General features: G+C 42.4%; 1 long non-coding RNA gene across 1 annotated transcript in view; it reads left to right on the top strand.

Annotated features, from left to right (window-relative positions):
• LOC104853920 overlaps nt 1–2,777 on the top strand; it is a 3,586-nt gene extending 809 nt beyond the window's left edge. Inside the window, exons 2-3 of the long non-coding RNA XR_777922.1 lie at nt 551–755; nt 2,485–2,777. This is a non-coding gene — a long non-coding RNA (uncharacterized LOC104853920). The remainder of the gene's footprint in view (nt 1–550; nt 756–2,484) is intronic.
• The last annotated feature ends 3,225 nt before the right edge of the window (nt 2,778–6,002 follow it).

The raw sequence follows: 6,002 nt of genomic DNA, 5'->3' as shown, positions 1-6,002 counted from the left end.
TTTTTTTTTTTTTTTTTTTTCCTTGAAATGCATTGGCTTCATCTACCTTTAGAAGTTCCTTCTGTTGAAAACTCTGGATGATTTTTTTGCCCCCTCTGAAGCCTGCCAGACACTTTGTGGTCGAATAAATTGTCAGGAAAATTGCTGTATCTAGAGATTTTACCATAGAAAAATTGTGGCCACTACCTTCTCTGAGTTCCTAACCATTTAGGATTTTATATAAAATTTATTAAAAATAAAAGCTGCACTATACTATTTTTAATTATGCTCATAATTTAGTTGTTTACATGTATAGTTTGTGCGTGTTTGCCTCTATGTGCACATATATGTGTAAGACAGACTCACTCCAACTCTGTAAAGCCAAAATAATTATATTCTAAAAGAAACAGCTGCAGCTGACTGAAATGGAGACCTTTACTAGTAACACTTAATATTAATCTAACACTGGAATTAATTGTCTGCAACATGCCAAGGAGAGAGTCACAGTGGGGTCTTTCCCAGAGACTGAGATATTTTTTCCACTCATCTGATCATTTACTTGTCCCTTCAGCAAACCCGTGCTGACTCCTTTGGCGGTTTTAATGCCAGACAATGAGAACTCGGTGCGAATCAAACACAGTACAGAAGAGAGACGCACAAGGAGCCAGGTAACTGTATGACACAATGTGACTGCTGCTGAAACAGACATCTAGGAAGCCCTGGGCCTCAGGAAGGAGACCTCGACTGCCGTGAAGAGCTGAGGAGGAGTCACACAGGTATGCGTGTTAGTCAGTTTCCCACTACTGTAACCACTACTTGAGACACCCAGCTTCGATGGCGAAAAGGTTTGGCTTGGCTGACTGCCTCGGTGATTCCAGCCTGGGATCAGTAGGTCTCGCTGCTCTGGAACTGCAGGAGACTGCGCCCCAGCGAAAGGGCTGGCCAGGACCTGAGAGGGAGGATGTGGAAGGGGTGGGCCCGGGGTCTCCTTCAAGGACGCCCCCATGACATCACCTCCGCCCACGAGGCCCCTCCTCTTAAAGGGTCCACTACCTCCCAACAGCATCACCTTGGGGATCAAAACCTTAGCACATGGACTTTGGGGACCCTTGAGGTCCAGACCATAGCAATTTGTCAAGACAGGAAACCTAGCTGGGTCTGAAGGAAGTAGAGACCTTACATAATGGAAGAACTGACAGGCCAGTCTCCTGAAGATCCTGGAGCAGCAAAGCAGGGCATTTTAGGGGCATCATTGTCTTCATGGATAGGAAAGGTTGTTTGCCTCGCAAATGACTGCAGACTGCTGAGGAAGGGCCTGCAGGCGACACCAGCCGTGTGATGTCCGGCACCTACCCTGCTTCTTTCTGGGACCTGTGACCTGAATTCCATTAGCAGAGTCATCTCAGTTTTCCCTTCCGTATCCTTCATTTTGCAGAACTTCACACACACCTGTGTGCGCACACACACAGCATTTCTGAGCTAGTGCATGGGATCCTGGACCAGCCACAAGTGTCCATTCCTTTAGCCACAGTAATTGATAATTGGTCAAAACAAGAGCATGTGACCCTCTCCAAACTACAGCAACTTGTTAGTTTAAATTTTTAACATGCTCACTTTTTCTGTTAGTCCTGAAATGCGAGAGCATGTTGGGGTTGAAGCTCCAGGCAACCTCTTGCTACCATGTGATGCTCAGTGCTGAAGCCAGTGTGACAGAAGGTAGAGTAAAGAGATGGAGAGAAACCAACTCCTAATTATATTTTCTAGGCCCTGAATCTAGTCTTGCCATTTTATGTGAGCCAATAAATCCCCTTTTTGGCCAAACAAGCTTTGTTTTTTTCCTTTCAATTCTGACCAAGAGTCCAATTGATGCTGCCCCAAAGAGGAGCGGGGAGGCAGAGAAAGGAGAACAAGCGAATATTTAATAAGCAGCTATTCCCCACCACCACCTTGTGAGACCAGGCATTTAAAAAATGCTTTAAATAAAGGGCACAGTAATCCAGGAAACTAAATGGAACAGTCTATCTTCAGCCCAAAGTCCATCCCAGCTCCAAATCCTGTTCATTTTCCATCACGCTGTGCTGTTAGTTTGGGGTTGGATCCAGGCTAGCATTTCCCGAACTGTGTTTCTGGGAGCGCTATGTTCATAAATCTTACATAAAGAAAAATTCGATTTTTTTATAAACTCTTGATTTGTGAGAAAAATACTACTCCTATTTATGTGATGAGCTTATTGTATGACTTATGAGGTTAAAGGGATCTGACAAGAGATCACCCATACCATGAAGTAAAGATGGTTGAAATTAGGTGATATTTTCAAACTACACAAGGTATTGATCTGTGGTTTTCATGTGAGAATTTTAGTTTGTCATTCCAACTTATTTGGGCCATGTTATTCCATATATTGCTTTCAGCAGGCATATTGTACATGGCTACATAGCCAATAAAGAGAAGTTTTGAATAAAAAATAGATTAATCGTTTTTATGTGCTGCTTTTACCATCTCCAGAACACAATACCTGACACCACGAGAGGAGGAGAAGCTTAACTTGGCTCGCAATTCACTCCTTGACAAGGCAGAGGCATCACGGGGGGAAGGGCGCGGCTGAGCGAAGGCTCAGCTCCAGGCTGCCAGAAGCAGAAGCTCAGCTGGAAGCAGTGCAGTGCAGCAGTGCGGACAGGAGGGAGGGAGGATCCAGGTGCAGCTCGGAAATTCACAGCTTCATGGCCGCCCAGAGTAAAACTCCCCAACCGACTCCCATGCTAATCAAGTCGACAGTTATGCTTTCCTCAAGGAAAACAGCAAAGAAGATTGTAATGATTCCCAGTGAGTATGATTACCAATGACTGTAAATTCCCAAATACAGGTAAAGGCTGAACTGCTCATGATTAAACAATCGAATTAACTACTGGGGAAACTGCTGTATATGAAACATTAAAATATTAAATTGACATCACTCTTTTCATTAAAATTTACTTTTATAAATTAGAATTTTGTAATATCCTGAAATTAAAGCCAAATATTGAAATATATTTGATGTGCTTAAAATGATGACCTGACTCAGAACATTGTACTTCTATAACAATTCATAAAAAGACAAAGAAATGCTGTTTTCATAACAAAGAATAATAATTTCATATTGCTATGAAAATAAATAATAATTATAGTTTATTTGTATATTTTAATTCTTTTTGCTCTTAATTTTTGAATTCATTTAATTTTATTAAAGGTACTTGTGTTCAGTTACAAAATTTTAAAGGCATGATTAAATTCCTTGGAGAAATCATTTCATCTGAGATCATTTTCATCGTCATTTATAGTGTAACAGAGACTTGTTCCTTCTGTCTATTCATTTTGCATGTGGAAGAAATCACGCATGATTTTCTCAGTCCCGAGGGTGTAAGGAAGCTGTAGGGAGGTGTCCTATTCTTCTGTCCCATTTCTAGACCTTCAACCGCCTGGACTTGTGCAAAGAAACTCGGGCATGACTTGCAATGTTGGTGACCTGGGAGCCAGCTTCACAGATTGTGGTGGAAGGAGCTGGACAGTGTTGCTTTCTGAAATCGTTGTGCAGTGGTTCAGTTGATTTCAAAAGCCAGAAGTTCACAAAGTACGGAAATGATTCTGATCTAGAGACTGAGCAGAGATAGTAAATAAAGTGAAAAATTCTTGTTTTCTTGAGACTTACATTCTAAAAGGACAGAGCTGAAAATAAACATGAAAATTGGGAATTACGGACTCAAGGAAGCATTCTAAGAGAAAAATTAGAGGGAGGTAGACAAATATATGGATGCTTTACATTTTAGACAGATTATTAGTCATTTTACACTATTATAATGAAGTACTTGATACGACTTACTTTATAAAGAGAAAAGGTTAGTGTCGTTCATTGTCCTAGAGCTGCAGTGACATGCCAGCTACATCAGCTCAGTTCTGCTGAAGCTCTCCCAGTTACAGTCAATCATGGTAGAAGCACTTGTGTGTGAAAGGCCTGGCAACACCAAAACAGGAAGGCAGAGAGCAACATCTGATACCTTCTTCCAAGGACACGACCACAGGACCTTAGCACCTCCTAATAGGCTCCACCTTCCAGAGATAGCAAGATTTTCTAAAACACTACCTTGAGGACCAGACCTTGACCCCAGTGGATGCTTGGACCACACCTAAACTAGACAAGCTGACCAGGGAGTCTTCTATGAGGCTATGACACTTAGATAGACCCTAGCAGAGTGAAAAAGCCAGCCAGACTACTGCAGTGGCCTTCCACGCACAGGACCAGTTTATGCAGACACCCTGGGCAGAATGCACTGTAAAGTGCAAGTAGACCCAAGTAAAGACACCCTAGGGGTGAGAAGCTGCTAAGGTGCAGTTGGAGATGGTCGAGCAGGACTTTGGATTTACTCCGCCGTAGGAAGCTGTGGGGTGCTGTAGCTGAAGGACGATGCATTGGGAAGGGTCATGGAGAATGGACTGAGGGAGCAGAGCTGCCGGGGAGGAGGAGGAAGTAGTGGAGCTGCTCAGTGAAGACCTTGCACAGTGCTCACTACACCGTCTTTGGCTCAGGTGTGGCCCCTGGAGACTGTTGGGCGCCCCTTCTCTCAGAGCTCTCTGCCTTTTTTCTTCCGTGCATCCACAACGTCTCTCTCATGCTGCAACTGGGAATCCTGGTCTGTGGCTAGAGGGGGGTTGAACCCTATCCGGGCTGTGCATCAGCAGCGTAATGCCCACAACGGGAGTAACAAAGAACTGGTGCCTGCCTGAGCTGTCTGCAGTGCTGTGAAAACAGCAGATCAGTGGGAAGACAGAGGAATCATCACTGGATATTTAAAGAACTCAAGAAGTCAGACCCCCATAATACAAGACCCAATTAAAAGCTGGGTGAGCAAAATGAATAGACACTTCTTGGAAGCACAGATGACCAGTAAATACATGAAGAAATGCTCCATGCTCCACTGGCCATTACAGAAATGAGAATTAAAGCCACACTGAGATTGCATCTTAGCCCTGAAAGAATGGCCATCATCAAGAAATCAAGTCATAACAGATGCCCATGCCAGAGAGGCTGAGAGGATCAGGAACTCTTCTGCACTGATGGGGCAATGTAAACCAATGCAAACACTGTGGAAATTGGAACAGAGATTCACCCTAAAACTAGAAATTTTTTTCCACCTACCTATTGTTCCCTTTCTAGATATTTTCTCCAAAAACCTAAAGATATCATCTTACAATGATACACACACACCCATGTTTATAGCAACATGATTTATAGTAGCTAATATTTGGAAGAGGCCTATATGTTTATCAAGAGATGAATGGATAAAGCAAATATGGCTTTTATGCACAATGAGGTACTGTTCTGCATAAAGAAAGAGAAGCTTTTGTCAAATATGAGGTAGCTGAGTATGTCAGGAGTTGTTTCTCCATCATCTAATCTGTTCCACTGATCCTCACGTCTGTTTCTTTCCAGTACCATACTGTTTCTATCACAGTAGCTTTGTAGTATAGTTTCAAATTGGGGCTTGATATCCCCTGCCATGTCTCTGTTGCTAGAATTTCTTTTGCTATTCTAGGTCTCTTCTGATTCCAAATGAATTTTTTGGATTGTTTTCTTCAGTTCTGTGAACTATATTGTTGGCATTTCAATGGGGATTGTGTTGAATCTGTACAGCAGCTTTGGAAGGATGGCCCTTTTCAATATGTTGATTCTTCCTACCCAGGAACAAGGGATGTCTTTCCATTTTCTTGTATCTTCTTCAATCTCTTTTCTCAGAGTGTTGTAGTCCTCAATGTAGAGGTCTTTTGTTTCCTTTGTTAGATTGATTCCTAGATATTTCATTTTTTTGGATGCTATGGTGAAAGGGATTGTTGTCCAAATTTCACTCTCAGGGAGTCTGTTGTTTGTTTACAGGAAGGCTATTGATTTTTGAGTGTTTACCTTGATCCAGCTACTTCATTAAATCTGTCAATTAAATCTAGAAGTCTTTCGGGGAAGTTCTTCTATGTAGAGTATCATATCATCAGCAAAT

The sequence above is a fragment of the Fukomys damarensis genome, unplaced genomic scaffold, assembly GCF_012274545.1.
Source record: "Fukomys damarensis isolate Sample0158 unplaced genomic scaffold, DMR_v1.0_HiC HiC_scaffold_5, whole genome shotgun sequence".
In the NCBI taxonomy this organism is placed as follows: Eukaryota; Metazoa; Chordata; class Mammalia; order Rodentia; family Bathyergidae; genus Fukomys; species Fukomys damarensis.
This window is presented reverse-complemented; position numbering and strand designations above follow the sequence as displayed.